This window comes from Schistocerca cancellata, chromosome 2 (assembly GCF_023864275.1).
Source record: "Schistocerca cancellata isolate TAMUIC-IGC-003103 chromosome 2, iqSchCanc2.1, whole genome shotgun sequence".
Classification (NCBI taxonomy): Eukaryota; Metazoa; Arthropoda; class Insecta; order Orthoptera; family Acrididae; genus Schistocerca; species Schistocerca cancellata.
This window is the reverse complement of record NC_064627.1, coordinates 601,190,303-601,215,041: the sequence shown is the minus strand read 5'-3', so window position 1 is coordinate 601,215,041 and position 24,739 is coordinate 601,190,303. Positions and strand designations below refer to the sequence as shown.

Below are 24,739 nucleotides of genomic sequence, written 5' to 3'. Positions count from 1 at the left end.
GAAAGCTTTTTCTTTTCTTTGAGTACAATGTCACCTATCCTTCGCTGAGTGTGAGGCTTGTATGTTTAAGTGTATATGATAAATTTAGGTGACGGAAATGCTTTTGATTAGCGTCGTGTCATGTTCATGTTGGACGACGACGAGAGAAGGGGAACGGTCAAATACTGGACCGGCGCATAGCCCACTCCTCTCAGATAGAACCAAAGGGGTAGTCAAACTTAAATTTCCCGTGTGACGGACTATGAACAGTGTCACATGCACTAGGTGGCCGGTGACATGTAAATGGTAGGAAATAAAAAAAAGAAGAAGAATTTGCCAGATGCGAGTAGGACCCTACAAACTTCATTGCGTACGTAGACAGTTCATCCACTCCGTGGGTCGAGAATCTCGACTTTTGCTTGTTACTGACACCAATACTGGCAAGATATCAGTACGGGGAATTCCTGGAGTTCCGAGAATGTTTTAATTTTAAGCCTGAAGTCGGATAACAAAGGACGAGAGAAATAATAAATGAAAAACACCAGTTTGCTTTTGTTATACAACATTACTTTTATTGTTAACCGGTTTTCGGCTTACAAGGCCATCTTCTGACATTTACTGAGTATTATCACCAAAGAAGTTAAATGTTTGCAGACAACATTGGAAGAGAAGTAACACATCTAGACTGAAGTAGAAACATACAGTAAGTAACATCTTTGCAATGAAAAAGTAAAAACTGAACAGTATATAAATAACAATGGAGTAGACAGGGAAACCTTTAGCACAAATAGGACTAGCATGCCTACATAACAGTTCCTATTAATAAACAAAACTAATGAAATAAAATAAAATTAGTACTAGACAAGGGTGCATCAGGAGGTATGAAACGTGGAGAGTGATACACAACCAATTAAAGGAAGAGACAGTTATCAATGTAAATACAGAATACATAAGGAACTTAAGCAATATCAATAAGAAAAAAAGGAATAAATAAATGCAGGGAAACGGAGGTGTTTGAGGGAACCTACAGTTTGAGAATGTGGTGGTACTGCATTTTAACATTAACATTATAATCAAAGCAATGGCTGTGTAACAGTTTTCATTAAATAAATGAGCAAAGTAAAATATGAACAGTATTTGATGAGACAACTACAAGGGATGTTAAACATGGACAGTAATGCAAGTACCAGTTAAAAGAAAGCTTTAACTATTGAAACTAAAGTCTATGTGGAATACAAAGACAACTTCAACAAAACAAAACAACTTAATGAATACAGGAAAATGGGAATGTGTAGGGAGAGAGAGTGTGGGAAGTAATGAACAACAAAGATGATTGTATGAAGTTTAGGAGAGGGGAAGTGTTGAGCTGTTTGTGGTCATTTAGGATGAGATCTGGACTGTGAGCAAGATCTTTGTTAATTTCCAGAGCTTCCAGCAGGTTGAGTTTATGGCCTTCGTTTGCTAAGTGAAGTACATGGGACACTGGCTGGTAGTTGTGACCCTCACTCAGTACATGCTCAGCAAATGCAGAGTCTGAATTCTGCACCCTCCAGCTGCGTTCATGTTCAGCCAGCCTAGTTGATATGTCTCTGCCTGACTGACCAATGTAAAATTTGTCACAATCAGAACAGGTGATTTTGTATACCCCACTGTTGGCTAATAACTGGATCTTGTCTTTGCTATTAAAAACACACTGGGGTGTTGTGTTCCTGACATACTAGGAAAGCCTATACTTGCAGGATTTCAGTGCTTTGGCTACAATCTGTGATACCTGACCTAGAAATGGTAGTGTACACCATTTCTTGCAGACAGTGGATGGGGAAGCAGGTGGGGCATAGAGGAGGGGTATAATTTTCCGTTATTGTTTCCTGTGCAAGATGTGGTCAGTAAGAACTGGATTGTAGCCATTGGCTGTGGCAATAAATTTTATTGTATCTAACTCTGCTTTAAAATCATCTCTGGACATTAGGCTAGATATGAGACGGTGTACCGTTGAGTGGAAAGCTGCATGTTTGTGAGCTATGGGGTGTTGTGAGCAAGAAGGTATTACTGTGTCCGTAGTTGTTGTTTTTCTGTAAATTTTAAAACAATGTGTGTGTGTACTGATGTCAATGGTGAGATCTAAGAAGTTTATGGATTTGTTGCCAATCTCCATAGTGAACTGGATATTTTTATGTTGACTATTTAGGTTTTTCAAGAATGTGTTAAAAACAGCCAACAGTGGACTAAGAGGGGAACCCATAGCTAAGCCATCTAATCGTTTATAAAGAGTCGCTTGGAACTGGAAGTAGATCTGTGCGATGCATGTCTGTGTGGCCAGTCTCAAGTCATTCAATTCTACAGGATTGACATTAGACTTGTGCAACAGCTCTGTCAGAATATCGATGCAGTCTACTACTGGTATGTTAGAAAACAAGCAGCTGACATCAAAGGATTCTAATTTATCACTGTGTGAGACAGATATACCTTTTAACTTGTTTACTAGGTCCACAGAGTTTGAAATACCATGTTTTGGTTTGAATTTAGTATTGCTCTTAAGTAGGACATCCAGTTTACTGGCTAGTTTGTAAGATGGAGCAGTGAATGATGATACAACTGGACGAATAGGAACATCTTGTTTATGCAGTTTAGGAAGCCCGTACATTCTAGGAGGCACTGGGTTCATATTAGTTAACAGGTTCAAAATGGTTCAAATGGCTCTGAGCACTATGCGACTTAACGTCTGAGGTCATCAGTCGCCTAGAACTTAGAACTAATTAAACCTAACTAACCTAAGGACATCACACACATCCATGCCCGAGGCAGGATTCGAACCTGCGACCGTAGCGGTCGCTCGGTTCCAGACTGTAGCGCCCAGAACCGCACGGCCACTCTGGCCGGCTTAGTTAACAGTTTTGCTTCAAATTCAGAGAATATGATTTTGCATGAATTGATTGCATATTTAACATCCTCTTTGAACAATTTAGTAGGGTCTTTAGGAAGGACTTGGAAGCCCGTGGTATTCAGGAAATCATTAACTTTATCCACATAATCACATTTGTTCGGAAGCACAATACTGTTGCCTTTATCAGATTTTGTGGCAATGATACCTTGGCGTTGTAATTTCTGTTTTAAGGACTTGAGGGTGTGAAAGTCAACAGGCCGTCGGATGTTACACACGAATTTGGTTTCGTTCTTTAGTGCATTGGCAACTATACATTTTGCAGTGCTGTCTTTCGTTAGGGCATTGTCAATATCAACTTTCATAACATCCAGTTGTTTTTCTGGTGGAGGATGGGGAGGAGCATATTTAAAACCTTTCTCGAGCACTTTTTGTTCGTTTGGAGACAGAATCAAGTTCGATAAGATTATTACGCGGTGCGAAAAATTTTGTTGACAGTTTGAGGTTAGAGGTACACTCACCTTCCTAATCATAGATAATTTCTTGTTCTGCCGCAAAAATACATCGTGAATAAGATCACTTAACACTTTGACGAACTTCTCGATCGAGAACGTCGAACTCACACTTAGATGTGATTGCCATATGTACGACTTTTAGATGTGTACACACGTTGTCACGAACACGATACCATTTCTTCATTTCTTCCTTTATCCACGTATATCTTGCGACGTCAACAGCTTTGTTTTCAGCGGCGGATGTTCCTCTTAACTTTATAGACACGTATTTAGGCGTAATTTTGCGTTACAAACACTGTTTGGTAAACCAAATGTGTTGTGTAGACTTTGCTTTTGTCTCAGTAATCTACTATATCTGTTAATATGACGAGAGAAATATTTTTTCGTGTGATATAACTACAGATTGACAACATCTGCTTTTTTCCTTTACTTATATAATTTTAAACCTTGCTTCTTTCCAAATTTCATGATTCTACGTCAAAGGGAAGTACCCTACAGGTTTTGGTGAGTGAGTTTGCGAGTATCAAAATGTGTGACATAAATTCACATAGCTTTTGACTGCACTGACTTAGAAGCCTACTTTTTTTACACCACTAAAGGACCATAGATTTTAGTACGTGAAATAAATTTCAACTTGATATTGTTTATTCGTTTCTGAGAATAAAGTGTTTTTAAGATCGGTCGGACAGACAGACACACAGACGGACAAGAAAGTGATCCTATAAGGGTTCCGTTTCTACTAACTGAGGTACGGAACCCCAACAAAAAAACTAAACAAAAAAGCGTCCCTATCAGCAGTGTCAAATCTGCGGTTTATTAGAGTCGCAGACAATCACTGCGAGAAATCCGTGAGAATTCGGTAACGAATTATAAGGCTGTAGGCAGATTCCTGGAGAGGGTAAATGCTCCTCCCAGACCCCTGCGGGTGCCTATGCTCGCGAGGTGGTTCAACTCGGCGCAAACCAGGATTTCCCCTAATGCGGAGGCGACTATGTGGCGGACAGATTAGAGCGCCGACAGTCTGAGAGCGAGAAGATTGCGAAAACGCAATTATAGGCTCTCTTTGTGTGGCTGTGTCCGTAATCTTTCGCGTGGCGCAGTGGTGGACGTCGAAGGGGGGAAGAGCGAGGAGCGAAGATCGCGGTCAGAAGGACACGGCGTTGCGCGGTGCCGTGTGGAAGGCACGCGGTCAGGAGGCGGTGGCCGCGTGGTCTCCGCAGATAAGGCGCCACTGGGGGCGGAGCGGGGGCGGCGGCGGCGGGGCACCAACTCGCGCGCGCCTCACGTGCACGCCCCCGCGCCTCGGCTGAGCTCCCGTGTCGTAACGCCGTTACTCAGCACCTCCGAGCACGCGCCCCGCTTGCGTCAGCCGTCCGAACTGTCACGGCGGACTTTACTCTCCAGCGCGACCTTCAACCTGGAATCTGGAGTCCAGACGTTTTTTCATTTTATTCGAGGTGGCGCTTGTACTGTGAAGTTTGTACGGGTATTTGGGTTAAGAAACACTCCTTCGGTCACTTTAATACACATGGTCGGTGAAATCCAGTGACGGAAAGAAATCCCAACATCAAGAAATAATTAATGTTAAGTAATGAAACTTCAGGAATACATTTCTCTAGGTAACATATTTTATTGATTAACATTCCAAGATCACAGGTTAATGTAAGTACGCACAATAGAAGCAGCCGGTCGCTGTGGCCGAGTGGTTCTAGGCGCTTCAGTCCGGAACCGCGCTGCTGCTACGGTCGCAGGTTCGAATCCTGCCTCGGGCATTGATGTATGTGATGTCCTTAGGTTAGTTAGTTTTAAGTAGTCCTAACTGCAATTAAAGAGAGAGGGATAGAACTATGGCAGGAACACTGGAACAACGAGGATACGGGGCGCAGAACTTATGAGCTGTTACCTCACGTAGGGGAACGAGTAAAGCTAACGTACTTCATGCCTACGAGAGGAATGCTGCACTTTCTTACCGGAAGCAGGCTACACCCGCGTGTGACTGTGGCGCTGTGCAAGGCACGCCATAACATGTGGTGTATGAGTGCCACCTCTTCGAAAACGTAGCAAACGAACTAAGACAACAACCTCCGAATAACGATACGTACCATCTGCTAAGGCAAGGCAACACCTTCAATCTCTTAAACAAATTGACAGACGAGATTTCGAAAAAAGTCCTTAAGAAATTTCTCAGGGGCAACTAGTAAAAATCACACCAACTTAGACTCCGTGCACCTTTCCTGTTCCGCCGGGCCTGGGCTTGGCCAGCCGCTTCACGGCTGGGATCCGCCTTGCTCTGGACTAGGGGGGGGAGGGTGTACCTTTAACCGGATAGGACATGCACGAATTGTGACACTAGACTTAAAATAGGTTAGCATGTAGCAAGATAGGATAAGGTTTTCTAGGACAGACTGTAGCGATACCAAGTTACCGGCCAGCCCAGTGCCAGGGGCACGCCCATTGGGAGTTGCTCAGTGGGCCAGGCCAACATCCATCAGGTTTATAGATCACTGGCACACCTGTAACGCTGCAGGTAGCATAAGGTTTGTAGATTAAGTAGATAATAGGAACCCTGTTGTGGTAAGATCAGAATCTAAGATTCACCTGTAGTGTGGAAAAATAGCTGCAATACTGTGTATGAAATTAGGACCCACTAATGTACTCAGGTAGTGGGTTAATATGTATAATGTAATGATTTGAATAAAGATTTTAAAAAAATAAGAAGTCTAGGGGACTGATAAAAATGAAATGTCGTTAGGCTAAGGCCCCCCGTCGGATAGACCGTTCGCCTGGTGCAGGTCTTTCGATTTGACGCCACTTCGGCAACCTGCGCGTCGATGGGGATGAAATGATGATGATTAGGACAACACAACACCCAGTCCCTGAGCGGAGAAAATCTCCGACCCAGCCGGGAATCGAACCCGGGACCTTAGGACTGACATTCCGTTTTTTTTTTTTTTTTCTCTCATTTTGTTCGCATTTGTTCGTTGCATCTGCTCGGGGCGGACGTCGTAAGAGATCCGTTTAAGTTCGTTGTTGATCGATTAGCTCAGTTTTTTTTATTACAGAGGGCTGCTAACCCTCTGACCGAACACGCTGAGCTACCGTGCCGGCTACCACTCAGCTACCGGGGACGGACTAGGGGACTGATGACCTCAGATGTTAAGTCCCATAGTCTTAGAGCGATTTGAAAAATTTGAACAAGAGAATCCATTGCAAATTTGAAATGCTAGTGCGTTAACAACCGGTGTAACCGCCACAATGTTGAATGCAAGCATGCAAACATGCATGTATTGTGAGATGCTGGATGTCAGTTTGTTGGACGGAGTCCCATGACTGGTCCACCTGGTCGATCAATACGGCGACAGTTAACGGTGGCTGTAGGTGACGCTGCAGTTGTCGTCCGATGATGTCCCATACGTGCTCGATTGGCGACAAAACTGGTGATCAAGCGGGCCAAGGCAAGATGTCGACACTCTATAGGGTACACTGGGTTACAGCGGAGGTATGTGCGCGAGCGTTATCCTGTCGAGAAACATCCTCTGGAATGCTGTTAACGAATGGCAGCACAACAGGTCGAGTCGCCAAACTCATGTACAGATTTCCAGTGAAGATGTGTGGGATAGCATCGAAAGTGCTCGTGCAGGTGTACGAAACCGCACCGCAAACTATAACTCCAGGTATAGGTCAAGCATGACTAGGCCGCAGACAGCTTGGTTGCAGGTCCTCAGCTGGACTCCTTTCTAAAGAACTTATGGCCATCACTGGCATCGGCCCAGGACCAGCTTTCATCAGAAAAAAAAACACAACAGACCTCCACCCTGCTCTGCAATGAGTCTCGCTTGACACCAGTGAAGTCGCAAATGGCGGTGGTGGTTTGGGTTCAGTGAAACGCACGCTATTGGGCGTCTGGGTCGAAGCTGTCGTTCAAGTAACAGATTTGTAACTGTTCGTTGTGTCACTGTGGTGTCATCTGCTGCTCTAATTGCTGCTGCAGATCCACTATGATGCACCAGAGCCATACACTGAACACGAGGATCTTCCCTCTCGATAGTGCCAAATGGCCATCTGGAGTCTTCTTGCGACCGCAGGTTCTCGTGGACACCGCTGCCAGCAATCATGCACAGTGGCTACATTATTGCCAAGTCTTTCTGAATATCGCAGAAGGAACATCCAGCTTCTCGTAGCCCTATTACAAGACCTCGTTCAAACTCAGTGAAGTGTTGATAATAGCGTGTTTGCCACCTTAAAGGCATTCTTTACTAACATCAACTCACCACGTCCAATTTCAAATGTAAGTAATGCTCACGATCTCTACAGCACGCATTTAAAGCAAACCAGATTTGCATCCCCATTATGGTGCAGCTAGCGTCAGTTCTCTGGGAATGGCGCGAAATTTGAACAGACGGTTTCTTCCAGATGTATAAATACGATTACCAACTTTCGTTTATCTCGCAGAAATTCTTCTTGGTGTTGCGATTTTTTTCGGTTAGTGTAAAACTGTCCCGGAAAATACACTGTTGTGCAAAACTTGGACGAGGTAGATAAAGTAACATAACACATTAACTACTATATGCCAGAGGTCTCCTAGTCATGCACAGAAATCTGGGCGTCACAAAGCATGAAGTCAGAATGACTATAGCGACAAATGGGGCTGGCGCCGCTGCACGCGACGAGCGACGAACCGAGAAGACAGTGTTTGTCAATTAGCGAGCAGTTACCGTGCGCTGCGGTCGTGTTCTTCATTCCATCATGGCCCGGCGACAACACCTGGATGACTTCACATGGGAAAGAAACATCGGGAAAATGGAAACTGGACGGAAGTGATTATTATACACATATCAAAAAAAGTTGTGCATCACCCCGGTTCCCAGAACTGTGGATATTGTATCACAGACACAGTCACTTTGACTTTTCAGATATGTCACTAAACCCGCCCAAAGATGTAAACAACCATGCATGACCAGTGCCTATTAAACGGGGAGGGGGGGGGGGGGAGGGGTCCGGCAGCCGATCAGTTCTAGTCATTCCACCAGGAAGGAGGTACACGACTCGCATTATCTGTAGTTCAACCATGCCTAGACGGTCAATACCGCGGTTCGATCGCGTCCGCATTGTTACTTTGTGCCAGGAAGGGCTCTCAACAAGGAAAGTATCCAGGCGTCTCGGGGTGAACCAAAGCGATGTTGTTCGGACATGGAAGAGATGTAGAGAGACAGGAACTGTCGATGACAGGCCGCCCAAGGGCTTCTACTGTAGTGGATGGCCGCTACCTACGAATTATGGCTCGGGGGAACTCTGACAGCAACGCCACCATGTTGAATAATGCTTTTTGTGCAGCCACAGGACGTGCTGTTACGATTCAAACTGTGTGCAATAGGCTGCATGATGCGCAACTTCACTCCCGACATCCATGGCGAGTCCCATATTTGCAACCACGACACCATGCAGCGCGGCACAGGTGGGCCCAGCAATACACCAAATGGACCGTTCAGCACTTGCATCACGTTCTCTTCACCGATGGGTGTCGCATATGCCTTCAACCAGTCAAACGTTGCAGACGTGTTTGGAGGCAACCCAGTCAGGCTGAACGCTTTAGACACAGTGTCCAGCGAATGCAGCAAGGTGGAGGTTCCCTGCTGTTTTGGGGTGGCATTATGGGGGGCCGACGTACGCCGCTGGTGGTCATGGAAGACGCCGTAATGGCTGTACGATATTTGAATGCCATCGATAGTGCAACCATATCGGCAGCATATTGGCGAGGCATTCGTCTTCATGGACGACCGTTGGCGCGCCCATCGTGCACATCTTGTGAATGACTTCCTTCAGGGTAACGACATCGCTCGACTAGAGCGCCCAACATGTTTTCCAGACATGAACCCTATCGAACGCGCGTGGGATAGCTTGAAAAGGGCTGTTTGCGGATGGCGTGACCCATCAACCACTCTGAGGGTTCTACGCTAAATCGCCGTTGAGGAGTGGGACAATATCGACCAACAGTGCCTTGATGAACTTGTGGATAGTATGCCACGACGAACACAGGCATGCATCAATGCAAGATGACGTGCTACTGGGTATCAGAGGTACCGGTGTGTAGAGCAATCTGGACCATCACCTCTGGAGGTCTTGCTGTATCGTGGTACAAAATGTAATGTGTGGTTTTCATGAACAATAAAAAGGGCGGAAATGATGTTTATGTTGATCTCTATTCCAATTTTCTGTACGGGTTCCGGAACTCTCGGAACCGAGGTGATGCAAAACTTTTTTTGATATGTGTAGCTCAGAAATATGGTATTGCGCACCTGCATGGAAAACGTTCCGAAACACAGGCACCGCTGCCCGTAGTAGTACAACGTAGCAACAACAGCTACGTTGTAGAACAGGAAGGAGGGACGCACATGGAACAGCGGGTGCAAATACAACCACGTTTAACAGGACTGGAAGAAACGCAGTCTCAGTGACATGGCGACTGCATGGGACCAGTACCTTGTGTTTGTTGACACCCGCACGTCGGAGGGACCGTTTGTGATGGTGACAAGAGCATAGGGACAAGATCGGCGAGATGTGTCGTGTGCTCTTCTCGAATCTACATCTACATCTACATTTATACTCCGCAAGCCACCCAACGGTGTGTGGTGGAGGGCACTTTACGTGCCACTGTCATTACCCCCCGTTTCTGTTCCAGTCGCGTATGGTTCGCGGGAAGAACGACAGTCTGAAAGCCTCCGTGCGCGCTCGAATCTCTCTAACTTTACATTCGTGATCTCCTCGGGAGGTATAAGTAGGGGGGAGGTATATATTCGATACCTCATGCAGAAACGCAACCTCTCGAAACCTGGCGAGCAAGCTACACCGCGATGCAGAGCGCCTCTCTCGCAGAGTCTGCCACTTGAGTTTGCTAAACATCTCCGTAACGCTATCACGGTTACCAAATAACCCTGTGACGAAACGCGCCGCTCTTCTTTGGATCTTCTCTATCTCCTCCGTCAACCCGATCTGGTACGGATCCTACACTGATGAGCAATACTCAAGTACAGGTCGAACGAGTGTTTTGTAAGCCACCTCCTTTGTTGATGGATTACATTTTCTAAGGACTCTCCCAATAAATCTCAACCTGGTACCCGCCTTACCAACAATTAATTTAATATGATCATTCTCCTTCAAATAGTTCCGCGCGCATACTCCCAGATATTTTACAGAAGTAACTGCTACCAGTGTTTGTTCCGCTATCATATAATCATACAATAAAGGATCCTTCTTTCTATGTATTCGCAATACACTACATTTGTCTATGTTAAGGGTCAGTTGCCACTCCCTGCACCAAGTGCCTATCCGCTGCAGACCTTCCTGCATTTCGCTACAGTTTTCTAATGCTGCAACTTCTCTGTATACTACAGCATCATCCGCGAAAAGCCGCATGGAACTTCCGACGCTACCTACTAGGTCACTTATATATATTGTGAAAAGCAATGGTCCCATAACACTCCCCTGTGGCACGCCAGAGGTTACTTTAACGTCTGTAGACGTCTCTCCATTGAAAACAACATGCTGTGTTTTGTTTGCTAAAAACTCTTCAATCCAGCCACACAGCTGGTCTGATATTCCGTAGGCTCTTACTTTGTTTATCAGGTGACAGTGCGGAACTGTATCGAACGCCTTCCGGAAGTCAAGGAAAATAGCATCTACCTGGGAGCCTGTATCTAATATTTTCTGGGTCTCACACGATCGCTGTTTCCGGAATCCATGTTGATTCCTACAGAGTAGATTCTGGGTTTCCAAAAACGACATGATACTCGAGCAAAAAACATGTTCTAAAATTCTACAACAGATTGATGTCAGAGATATAGGTCTATAGTTTTGCGCATCTGCTCGACGACCCTTCTTGAAGACTGGGACTACCTTTGCTCTTTTCCAATCATTTGGAACCTTCCGTTCCTCTAGAGACTTGCGGTACACGGCTGTTAGGAGGGGGGCAAGTTCTTTCACGTACTCTGTGTAGAATCGAACTGGTATCCCGTCAGGTTCAGTCTGAGTAGTGATTCTCTCATATGGCGAGAGCTGGGAACACGTATTTTACGCAGGAACGCTGTAAAACAGGCTTAGCCAAGAATTGCGTCTAGCGGGTGCGGCCGCGCTTCGCGGACTCGAGGCATTGTATATAGTTCAGCGCCCCGAACGCGACCGTGTGTCGCTAGTGTCGGCATAGGAGAGAGAGAGAGAGAGAGAGTTGTGGAGCGAGTCAGACCGCACAGCACTGCTCTGCGCTGGACTGTCCCACAGTCAGACCCAACGTAAACAAAATAACAGAGGAAGCGCGGCTCTGTAAAAGTAGTCGATGAGCGGTAAAACGAGCAAACCATTTACTGTTTAGGTAACAACTAGTGTTCGTGTGGCAGAATTACTATGCAAAGCTTTAGAAAACAATATCCAAAACAAGAATCGAAGAACAACTTAGTTTTCTGACCCACAGGTTGATTCTATTAGTACTGCTTATACACACTCGTAATATGTACAGTAGGTGTCTTCTGAAAGATATATCAATTTCTTAAATGAACTAGTATCATAAATATTCTATTTTAGAAATAATTCTCTAATGGATATAGAGTCTCATTCTTACTGTTAGTAGTTACAAGTAAATATTTTTTGTTGTGGTTCGTGCTACAGTTTTTTGTACCCGTTTTCAGCGTTTAGACTCTGGATCCCTTAGTTTGCTGTTTTGTGTGCAATAATTTTAATTGGCCAAGTTCGAAAACTTCTTTAAAAAAAAAAGACCTTTAATCCTTACAATCAACATTCTTAAAGAAAGCAATTGCCATTTTACACGTTTTTCTTTTTCGAGGAAATGATTTTGTCTATGTTCGGTACAATATTCCGCGTGACTCCTAGCCTCAAAGAATTAATCAAATTTTTATCGCTAAGTAGTGAACGGTTCTTAGTTTTAGCTAGTTTTGAAAGAGAGAAAAAGCGCTCTCAAATGTACATGGAATCAAACATTGCGAGAACTTTGGCCGCGTGCTTGTGCAAAAAGAAGATACTTCTCTCGTGGAAAACAGCTGTAAAAGTCATGCAAAGTTTTACACATAAGAAAGCGGTTCTTCAGGCGGTTATCGCACTGCAGGTCAATCAGCTCTAGTTGAAACACTTGTGTGACGTCCTCTGCCAGAAGGGAAAATGAGCGAACAAATATATCTAACGCCGGTTGAAGCTCACTTATCTCTAAAAATCTATTTTCATACTCTTCTTGTAATTCACAAATGATTTGAACATAATCTGAAGCAATCCATATCTTTTTTAACGCTGTCTAATGCAGGAAAGTGTCCACAATTCTCCTCGCGCAACTGTTTTTCCCACAAAATAAGTTTTTTTTAAATGCTTGAATCGTCTGCACTAAATCAACAACAGAATGATTTTCGCCTTGCAGTGAAATGTTGAAAGACCAGTTAGGCCACACAAAAAAGCCAAATTCGCCACCGGCTTAGATTACGAAGTAATTCTTCTGGACGTCCTTTCATATCCGAAAAGGTACTGATTTCATCCCTCACGTAGAAAAACCGATGAAGCACCTTCCCTCAGCTCAGCCATCTTATTTCGGCTTGGTAGGGAATGTCCGGGTATTCCACTTCGATATCAGCCAGAAATCCTTTAAATTGGCTATGTGTGAGTCCATGCAAGCGAAGATAATTAACCGTTCGAACAACTGTGTCCATAACATTTTTTATGTTGACAATCGTCGCACAAAGCGCCTCCTGATGTATCAGACAATTGACTGCCGCTAATAACGAACAACTGACGTCAGCCAATTTTAACCTGACGTAACTCAGGAATCCAGTGCGTATCGCTAGTAGCGTAGGCGCTCCGTCCGTTGTTACACTGGTCAGGCGTTCCCATTTTAAACCCATTGACTCTAACACGTTTTCCATGGTTAGAAAAATATCCATACCTGTGGTTGTGTCTTTTAATGGCATAAGGTCGAGAAATTCGAGAATTTAGTCGACACCCACAATGAATATGGCGAGCTGAGATATGACCGCAACGTCTGTGGATTCGTCAAGAGCAATAGAAAATAAAACGAAGTTTGCCGCTCTCTCCACTAATTGCTGCTCCATATCTGAGGCCATATCTTCGACTCGGCGAGCAACAGTTTGCGCCCAAAGAGCTAGACTTCCAATTTTTTCCGTGAGGTCTGCTGGACAAATACAAGCCGCCGAGTCAATCAGCAATACTTGCTGAGATTCCCAGCGGCAAAATGTTTTCGTGCTTTCGCAACTCTCAGTGAGCATTTGTAAGTTGCGCGCAAACTTTCCCCACCTGTTTCCTGCTCCTACCACGGCAAAAAAGAAACCCTACAATTAATTTTGTACAATCCTGTTTATAAAACACTTTTATCATTTTAACAATTAACTGTTTCATTCATTGAAACCCAAATAAAAATGTTGGTTTTAGGTGCGTTTTCCACCAGTTCCTCTGCAAAGCGGTCATAGACGTTAGCAAGGACAGCGACATGTGGTCGCAAACTAAATTTCTATCTATTGGAATATTTGCATTTTAATTAATTGAAAACATAGATCAAACCACATCATATGTTTTCCCGTCCATCAAAACACGAATACACAAAAACAAAGACTGACTCTTAATGACACTTTGCTATCAGAGAGAGCGTTTGTGACTGCTTTTCAAAAAGTGGCAAAAAATAGCGCTACCAAAATATAAAAATTAATCGAAATGAAATGTTCCTTTTTGCTGACAGTCTGATATTAGATAACTGGCACATTGTTAAGTGACATATCAGATTATAAAATATAGTTTTATTTATCATATTTATTAATTGTAAAGGGACATACGATAGGAAACACTTACTTCAGTGCAATGCTGGTTGAAATTTTCTTTCAGTTCTTCAAGCTTTCACTGGCGTTCCTCTTGCGACCAATTTTCGAACTGATCTTTGTGACACGTATTAAAATGATTTTCGACAGCAGTACAAAAGAAATGAATATCCCACTCGGGTTTAATTAGTACAGACGCACCGATCCTCATTTTTTTTGTCTGCTGCTGTTGACCATCCATCTCGATCCACTGTAGAATTACGTCTGGCCGGCCGCGGTGGCCGAGCGTTTCTAGGCGCTTCAGTCTGGAACCGTGCGACTGCTACGGTCCCAGGTTCTAATCCTGCCTCGGGCATGGATGTGTGTGATGTCCTTAGGTTAGCTAGGTTTAAGTACACTACTGACATTAAAATTGCTACACCAAGAAGAAATGCAGATGATAAATGGGTATTCACTGGACAAATATATTATACTAGAACTGACATGTGATTACATTTTCACGCAATTTGGGTGCATAGATTCTGAGAAATCAGTACCCAGAACAACCACCTCTGGCCGTAATAACGGCCTTGATACGCCTGGGCATTGAGTCAAACAGAGCTTGGATGGCGTGTACAGGTACAGATGCCCCTGCAGTTTCAACACGATACCACAGTTCATCAAGAGTAGTGACTGGCGTATTGTGACGAGCCAGTTGCTCGGCCACCATTGATCAGACGTTTTCAATTGGTGACAGATCTGGAGAATATGTTGGCCAGGGCAACAGTCGAACATTTTCTGTATCCAGAAAGGCCTGTACAGGACTTGCAACATGCAGTCGTGCGTTATCCTGCTGAAATGTAGGGTTTCGCAGGGATCGAATGAAAGGTAGAGCCACGGATCGTAACACATCTGAAATGTAACGTCCACTGTTCAAAGTGCCGTCAATGCGAACAAGAGGTGACCGAGACGGGTAACCAATGGCACCCCATACCATCACGCCGGGTAATACGCCAGTATGGCGATGACGAATGCACGCTTCCAATGTGCGTTCACTGCGATGTCGCCAAACACGGATGCGACCATCATGATGCTGTAAACAGAACTTGGATTCATCCGAAAAAATGATGTTTTGCTATTCCTGCACCCAAGTTGGTCGTTGAGAACAACATAGCAGGCGCTCCTGTTTGTGATGCAGCGTCAAGGGTAATCGCAGCCATGGTCTCCGAGCTGATAGTCCATGCTGCTGCAAACGTCGTCAGACTTTTCGTGCAGATGGTTGTTGTCTTGCAAACGTCCCTATCAGTTGACTTAGGGATCGAGACGTGGCTGCACGATCCGTTACAGCCATGCGGATAAGATTCCTTTCATCTCCATTGCTCGTGATACGAGGCCGTTGGTATCCAGCACGGCGTGCCGTATTACCCTCCTGAACCGACCGATTCCATATTCTGCTAACAGTCATTGGATCTCGACCGACGCGAGCAGCAATGTCGCGATACGATAAACGGCAATCGCGAAAGGCTACAAACCGACGTTTATCAAAGTCGGAAACGTGATGGTACGCATTTCTCCTCCTTACACGAGGCATCACAACAACGTTTCACCAGGCAACGCCGGTTAGCTGCTGTTTGTGTATGAGAAATGGGTTGGAAACTTTCCTCATTTCAGCCCGCTGTAGGTGTCGCCACCGACGCCAACCTTGTGTGAATGTTCTGAAAAGCTAATCATTTGCCTATAACAGCATCTTCTTCCTGTCGGTTAAATTTCGCGTCTGTAGCACGTCATCTACGTGGTGTAGCAATTTTGATGGCCAGTGGTGTAGTTCTAAGTTCTAGGGGACTGATGACCTCAGATGTTAAATCTCATAGTGCTCAGAGCCATTTTTGAACCTTACGTCTGTTGACTAACGACTTGGTGTCAAATCAATGCTTTCGACCGCTGCTGGCGCGGCGGTCTGTCTTCCGTACGAAGCGCGCGTATAGCGGCATGGCGAGGCGCGGCGGGCGGACAACTCGGTCAGCTAAGTGACACGGCTCGGCCACTGCAGCAACATACGAATTCGGCTACGCGCGCTGGGCGCTGGCCTAGGGCGATCGCAGGCGCTAGCGCCCCAGGGGCAGCCTGCAGTAGGCCACGATCGTTTTGGTGGTCCAGCTGTTACGGTGTGTGGTGGTGGAAGGGGGGTGAGAATATACACTCCTGGAAATTGAAATAAGAACACCGTGAATTCATTGTCCAGGGAAGGGGAAACTTTATTGACACATTCCTGGGGTCAGATACATCACATGATCACACTGAAAGAACCACAGGCACATAGACACAGGCAACAGAGCATGCACAATGTCGGCACTAGTACAGTGTATATCCACCTTTCGCAGCAATGCAGGCTGCTATTCTCCCGTGGAGACGATCGTAGAGTTGCTGGATATAGTCCTGTGGAACTGCTTGCCATGCCATTTCCACCTGGCGCCTCAGTTGGACCAGCGTTCGTGCTGGACGTGCAAACCGCGTGAGACGACGCTTCATCCAGTCCCAAACATGCTCAATGGGGGACAGATCCGGAGATCTTGCTGGCCAGGGTAGTTGACTTACACCTTCTAGAGCACGTTGGGTGGCACGCGATACATGCGGACGTTCATTGTCCTGTTGGAACAGCAAGTTCCCTTGCCGGTCTAGGAATGGTAGAACGATGGGTTCGATGACGGTTTGGATGTACCGTGCACTATTCAGTGTCCCCTCGACGATCACCAGTGGTGTACGGCCAGTGTAGGAGATCGCTCCCCACCCCATGATGCCGGGTGTTGGCCCTGTGTGCCTCGGTCTATGCAGTCCTGATTGTGGCGCTCACCTGCACGGCGCCAAACACGCATACGACCATCATTGGCACCAAGGCAGAAGCGACTCTCATCGCTGAAGACGACACGTCTCCATTCGTCCCTCCATTCACGCCTGTCGCGACACCACTGGAGGCGGGCTGCACGATGTTGGGGCGTGAGCGGAAGACGGCCTAACGGTGTGCGGGACCGTAGCCCAGCTTCATGGAGACGGTTGCGAATGGTCCTCGCCGATACCCCAGGAGCAACAGTGTCCCTAATTTGCTGGGAAGTGGCGGTGCGGTCCCCTACGGCACTGCGTAGGATCCTACGGTCGTGGCGTGCATCCGTGCGTCGCTGCGGTCCGGTCCCAGGTCGACGGGCACGTGCACCTTCCGCCGACCACTGGCGACAACATCGATGTACTGTGGAGACCTCACGCCCCACGTGTTGAGCAATTCGGCGGTACGTCCACCCGGCCTCCCGCATGCCCACTATACGCCCTCGCTCAAAGTCCGTCAACTGCACATACGGTTCACGTCCACGCTGTCGCGGCATGCTACCAGTGTTAAAGACTGCGATGGAGCTCCGTATGCCACGGCAAACTGGCTGACACTGACGGCGGCGGTGCACAAATGCTGCGCAGCTAGCGCCATTCGACGGCCAACACCGCGGTTCCTGGTGTGTCCGCTGTGCCGTGCGTGTGATCATTGCTTGTACAGCCCTCTCGCAGTGTCCGGAGCAAGTATGGTGGGTCTGACACACCGGTGTCAATGTGTTCTTTTTTCCATTTCCAGGAGTGTAGTAACAAAAAGGATGTCGTCAAGTTATAGCGAGAAAAAATAACCAGCTTCCAAATGTATCTGACAGCTTTTGAATACAACACAACTACATGGAATTCAACGCATTTACTGAATTAAGGCCCTATACTCTGCCGAGCTGCGATATCACAACACCCGAAACGACAGTGAAAGCGACTGCTGCTGAGTGTCTGATTGCGGCTCCCGCAGTCAGTAGACGTTCGCTGCGACTCTGAAACATGCCTGCTCACTTGGACTAATATTGACCGTAATACTCCTCTCTGTAAACTGCTCTGGTATCGTACTGTGTGCGATGAGATCAGCAGCTTGCCCACTGGCCAGATAAAGACAGAGTCTCACTACAAGTATGCGAGAATAAAAAGCACTTCTAATGTCCAGCTGCTCTTAGAGCTTCTTAATTTCCCTACTCTGCTTACAGAGTGACAAATATACAGCTCACAGAGATACGCTGGTACATCTATCGATAGTCACCCGGAGTCCAAGTGCCTCTCTATTGTGCACAAGATGGCGCACAAAGAGACACCTCCGCTCATGGACTCTCACCGCTCTTTTCACAAAAAACTTACAGCTCCGCTATTGCAAAAGAACGGCAGAAGGACCACACTTCCGTGTCCAATCACATGGCTCGTCTCTAAACAAGTCCTCCCTTCCTACTCCGAGTCATCAGCCTTCCGCCAATCTGTGCTAGTACACATAGTAGTTGAGTGCAAATTTCCAGCAAAACTCCCACTCCTGCCTAGTGTTTCAGAAGAGCCAATGGCTGTTGGTTTTTCCACATTTAAGCTGAGGACTGTGGCTGGGCTGAAGCCATCTCGCTGCAACAGGCTGCGCTTCCCACTCCATCTTCCCTCAGCCCGAGCCCGTACAAACTTGTACTGCTAACACATGGCTCTCATCCGGCAGCCCTGCCTCCCCTGCTGTGCCATTGATTCTGGAACGTGGCCGCCCCCAATGACACCGCACTCTGGAAGGCCGCGCAAAAACGCTGTTCCGTCCCTGCCATGCGCCGTGGAATGGTCAGCTAGTTCTCAGTACCTGTCTTCGTTTCCTGCGGTTTCTCATCAGAACGTTGTGCTGTACTCTGACTGCCATCTATCCCTTGAGCATGAAATACGGGCAATTAGTAACGTCATTCTCATTGCCCGCATATTTCAGTATTCTAAATAGTTTGTACTCAATCTCTTACCGCAGTTAAAATACAAGTGCTGATCTAATTACTTCAAGTAAAAACTCCCACACAAGCCATGAAAGCCCAAAGGTACTGACTGGCCGCCGTGTCATCCTCAGCCCACAGGCGTCACTGGATGAGGATATGGGGGGGGGGGGGGGCATGTGGTCAGCACACCGCTCTCACAGCCGTATGTCAGCTTCGGAAACTGGAGATGCTACTTCCCTATCAAGTAGCTCCTCAGTTTGCCTCACAAGGACTGAGTGCACCCCGCTTGCCAACAGCGCTCGACAGACCGGATGGTCACCCATCCAAGTGCTAGCCCAGCCCGACAGCGCTTAACTTCGATGACCTGACGGGAACCGGTGTTACTACTGTGGCAAGGCCGTTGGCCACTTCAAGTAAGACATCCATAAAATCCGGCTCCTTACAGTGGCAAAATGTTACATATGTGTGAGAGGTTCCAGGCTCTCTTTTGCATGTCTCCTCTCAATTTCATCAATTTTATTAATGTTCTATGTCATTGCACGGTAGTAACAGACCGAATAAGGTTATTGTAATGAGAGTATTTGTACTGAGAGCCCAAAAACTACTTTTCACTTGATTCCCATGCATGTTGGTTTACTTCCATGGGTGGCCTGGGCGAGGCGAGCATCGTAGGACGCAGCAGACTGTGTTTATGGTTGGGAGCTGCACTTTACTGAATGCTGTGGGGTTCATACAATAGGCTTAAGCACCTGGCGGAACGACTGACGTCGGTCGAGTTTCGCCTATTGTATGCAGGGCGAAACGACCTGCGAGACGTCTGAGTGTCGCCGCAGTTTATGTGTTTACCGTTCCGGCGCATCCAGAACGAAGATTCCAGGCACCGACTGCCTGCATTGTCCTCATGATTCTGAGAATACTTGTGGACTGTGCCCTGCTGGGTGCGACTGTCTGGCACCGGATGGCCAGTGGTCTAAGCAGGTTGTTTTCGTAGCTGGTCAAACAGCAAGTTCAGTGCCCTCAGCTGAATAACAGAGGCATGATTGGTCAACTTAAACTGAGGCTAGTTGATGTCATAAAGCCCTGCTTGAAATTGGAGGGAACGGTCGCTATTGGCGCGAATGTTGTTCTGAGACAGTCGCTATTGGCGCAAATGATGTTCTGAGACAGTGTGAGGGAATTTTTGAACCAGAACTGAATGCTGATTCGTGCTTTCGAGGAGAGTAGGGAGTTGAGCAATGCTGGCTTCGTTCTTGCAGAGGGGGATTTGGGAGCTGATCTTCCTCGGAGTCGGACAGTCTCGCGACTTGGTCGCTCGTTTTCGGAAGAACTTAGAATTCTCGGACAGTTTTCGCGGCCAGGGGTTGACAGAGTTGCTGCACGGCAGAAGTCGGTGCCTACATCATCAGGACACAGCCTACCGACGACATGCTGCAGATTTCAGTACTGGTACAGTACTTTGCGGCTCCGGCATTGTAGGACCTTATCAATTTTATTCTGGATCCCTCAGCAGCATGCACGTTCACTTCGCTACAAGCCCACCTTGCTTGTTTCTCCTTGTGATCCCATTTGAGCTCTTACTACTAATTGCGATACCACTATATTGATGGGAGATTAATATTTGGTTCATTAGGACCTCCAGTCATTATCATCAGTCTATTGCATCATAGAGAGTAGGAGCCCCTTGTTCTCGAGCCAACTCTTGTTCTCATAATAGTTCAGTGTACCCTATCCTTTACCTTCTGTGTGTGTGTCGACAGTCATGTGCATTTATGATCTGATATAATAAATCTCATTGTAATATTTAATCCGCATATCATTTCGTAGATATAGGCAGAATCCCATTTCCTGTTGTTTATTATGATAAAGTTTTTTTTAGTAGATTACGATTTTTATTAAATTATTGTGAGTGTGCACTCCTTATTTTACCAACTAGCAGGGTCCACCATCATTTCCTTCCCTTACAGTTGTGAGCATAATTAATTAGCTGGTATATAAGGAGGGGGTCGAGTACATGTCTCGTTCTCATGCAAAATTCGTCTGAATTAAAGAGGTACAAACTCTTCTCCACCCCGGCATCTCACTTGTGTACTGGCCTCCAAATCTTTGGAAATAGGTACACTCACTGGTTAGAATTATTGTAACAGTGTATCATTTCCCTATGTGCGTCTTGAGAAGTGGCATGAGCCCCCTCTCATATTTCTATCTTACGATTTTCCTCTCTAATTGCATGCAGTGAAAAGTTGCTATTCCTTCACACGTGGACTTCCCACGCAGCGTCTCTCGTCACCCGGGTGGTCCGGTGACAGGCGGGCTCTGCTGATCTGGAAAGCGTTAAGCCGACGGGTGTGAGGAAGTCGAGTGAATGCTTTGCAGACGCCGACATTGTCAAAAGACACGCCCGGAGGGGTCTGAAGTAGCAGCTGGGCTAGAGGTTCCGTTACTTCGCAGAAACTTAGCGAAAACACTTTCTGGCGGGCTACCAGCGAGGCGTGGGAATGACTTGTGTACCCAGGCAGTTGTGGCGGGAAAATTCCCGCGCTTTCTGCAAAATAGTAACTGTGATTGGCTTGCTCAGGGCATAGCTCCGTGACGTAGCAAAATCAGCGCAGAAATTGGCGCCAAGAATCTCCATTGGTGGAATGGTAGTGCTCCGGCAATAGAGTGAAATTTTCCGCCGGTTTTCGAGTTGCTGATTGGAACGTTTAACCACGGCCACTGTCGTGGGGGCGGGAATGTTGTGTGTTCGGCCTGTACGGGTGCTCTAGGTAGTCGGCTCTCACCTTTCGGTCGAGGACGTCGAAGCAACCAGCCATCGCCTCCGGTGCTCCAGATCGTGTTCTGGCAGTTAAGAAGACAGTTTGGTAATGTATGTCCGCAGCACCGGCAGATAGGGATTTTCCTAGGTGATAATCAGAGCTCAGCAGAGCGCGCCTGTTCGTCTTTTTCTAACTTTGTTCTGTTTTGAGTAGCAGTAATTAATGTTGGGTTAGCTGTGTGTCTCTCTTAAGATTTGAGTGGCAAGGAATTGGCTCCACATACCACTTCGTCTTAAACCTCACAATCTAGTTTAGGGACCACTTCACCTTCATAGCGCTTGTTTGAGTATCCAATTTGAGCCAATTTGATGTATTATAAATGTTTCATGTGTTTTTGTTTATTATTTTGTGTTTAGTCTTAATAAATCATATTGTTATTTTGGACAGAACTTTCATTCTGTTAATCGGTAGAGCAACCCATCATTTCTCACTACGTTAATGAAACCTTCCTTTATTTAACTTATTTATCAAATTAAATTATTGCAGGTGCCAAACTCTTTTCTACTCCACTTGCAGGTTTGATTACAGTCAGTTCGCGTATATTTTTTAATCCATGTGCAACAGCAAAAGTCGGAGTTAGAATAGGGGGGGGGGGGGGGGGGGGGGCTTAGAGCATCATTTACATATGGAGATTCTAGAAGAATTTAGTGTTAAACACACTGCTTGCCCCAGCACCTCGCAGTCTTTTCAGAAGTGTATGTGGCCTTGACTTCATTTTTGTGGGTTACAATGCGCCTCCGTATCGAACAGCACAGGTAGAGAAGCTCTTAGAACGAGGGGATATTTGGCAAACGGAGTGACCCACCCCTTCCCCCGATTTAAATCCCATCTAGCATGTGTGGGCTGCATTGAGGATACGCACTGCAGCACATTCCCATGCACCAACGACCATCCAGCAGTTGTTCTCTACCAGAGAACTCTTTACCAACCTCGTGGCCAGCATGGGAGAGCGTTGCAGAACTGCACTGCTGTCGTGGTCATCACGCACCCTATTAAGAACAATATCCTGCCTTTGGTAATGTCTAGGGCACCATCATGAATCGCTATTACTTCAGTATAATTATTGTCTTTGAATAACAGTGTTTCCGTTTGTCTCATTGCATATTTATTTCAGTTACTTACGTGCTATACTGGAGCGGTTCTATCCGTGTGTGGTCCAAGTTTCATTGAGCTATCTTATTTGACAGTGGTACATCATGCAAAAGTTACTATCGTCCTTAAGTTTGGCACACCAGTATATTAACAATAAGACTGTCACAGAGCTTGGCACACCAGTAAATTTACAATAACACAGTCACGGGATTGATCCTTATTAATGAACATCGCAGAAGTATAGTGGTCATTCACCTAAACGTCAGGTCATGACGTTGTTACTTTATTACACCGATGTAATGACAGAAGATATTCACTACTAGTTATCGTAGCTAGCATTCTTGAACCTGCATCTACATCTACATCTACGTCCACACTCTGCAAGCCACCTGACGGTGTGTGGCGGAGGGTACCTTGAGTACCTCTATCGGTTCTCCCTTCTATTCCAGTCTCCTATTGTTCGTGGAAAGAAAGATAATCGGTATGCCTCTGTGTGGGCTCTAATCTCGCTGATTTTATCCTCATGGTCTCTTCGCGAGATATACGTAGGAGAGAGCAATATACTGCTTGACTCCTGGGTGAAGGTATATTCTCGAAACTTCAACAAAAGCCCCTACCGAGCTACTGAGCGTCTGTCTTGCAGAGTCTTCCACTGGAGTTTATCTGTCATCTCCGTAACGCTTTCATGATTACTAAATGATCCTGTAACGAAGCGCGCTACTCTCCGTTGGAGCTTCTCTATCTCTTCTATCAAACCTATCTGGTACGGATCCCACACCGGTGAGCAGTATTCAAGCACTGGGCGAACAAGTGTACTGTAACCTACTTCCTTTGTTTTCGGACTACATTTCCTTAGGATTCTTCCAATGAATTTCAGTCTGGCATCTGCTTTACCGATGATTAATTTTATATGGTCATTCGATTTTAAATCACTCCTAATGCCTACTCCCAGATAATTTATGGAATTAACTTCTTCCAGTTGCTGACCTGCTATATTGTAGCTAAATGATAAAGAACGTTTCTTTCTGTGTATTCGCAGCACATTAAACTTGTCTACATTGAGATTCAATTGCCATTCCCTGCACCATGCGTCAATTCGTAGCAGATCCTCCTGCATTTCAGTACAATTTTCTTTTGTTACAACAATGTGTTTTTCTGTCCAGCTGCATAATGCACGTATTGGGTAACCACTGGACCACTGATTCTGTGTCTAGTGACGCTATTTTCCGTTTTCTTTATCTCTTGAATCACATACCTCGTCCTACATTTAATCCAGTAAATATTTTATATGGGCGCACTTGCAACGTATCCTGTAGTATACTAATACAAGTGCCCGTTTACGTCATTCGTTAACCACACAATAACACAACAGCAAATTTTGCATTGAGACTGATTCACATACACTGACGATCTCTTTGCAGAACTAATTGCTACGGGGTACGATCAGTACATTCAAGTTATATTTTCCTTGCCACCGATGCTGTGTCTGTGGAAGGCTATGTAGATCGTATGCCCTAAAAAGTTGCCTTGATACCACTGTACACGTAGACCTAGAACTACGCATTACTCCACACGTAACATTTCTGACATTTCTTCTGTATTAACGAATGAAAATATGAATTCTGTGCAGGGAACAATAATACAGCAGATGATACCTTAACATAACTGAGTAATAGGACGTTACTTCAGATATCGTACACTTAGCAAATGACTTGGACAGAACATTCCAAGATTTGCGAGGAAACTCTTAAGTGATAGAAGGAGCTCTACTCATACTCGAATTTTCTACAAACGCTTTCAGTTATCTCCAAGTCAACACAAACAGACAAGATCAATGAATGCTTAAAAATATCACGTCTCTAGCCAC

At 45.8% G+C, this 24,739-nt stretch overlaps 1 pseudogene; it reads right to left on the bottom strand.

The window, feature by feature from the left end:
• Positions 1–19,251: 19,251 nt before the first annotated feature.
• On the bottom strand, positions 19,252–19,369 carry LOC126163655 (5S ribosomal RNA; annotated as a pseudogene).
• Positions 19,370–24,739: the final 5,370 nt, after the last annotated feature.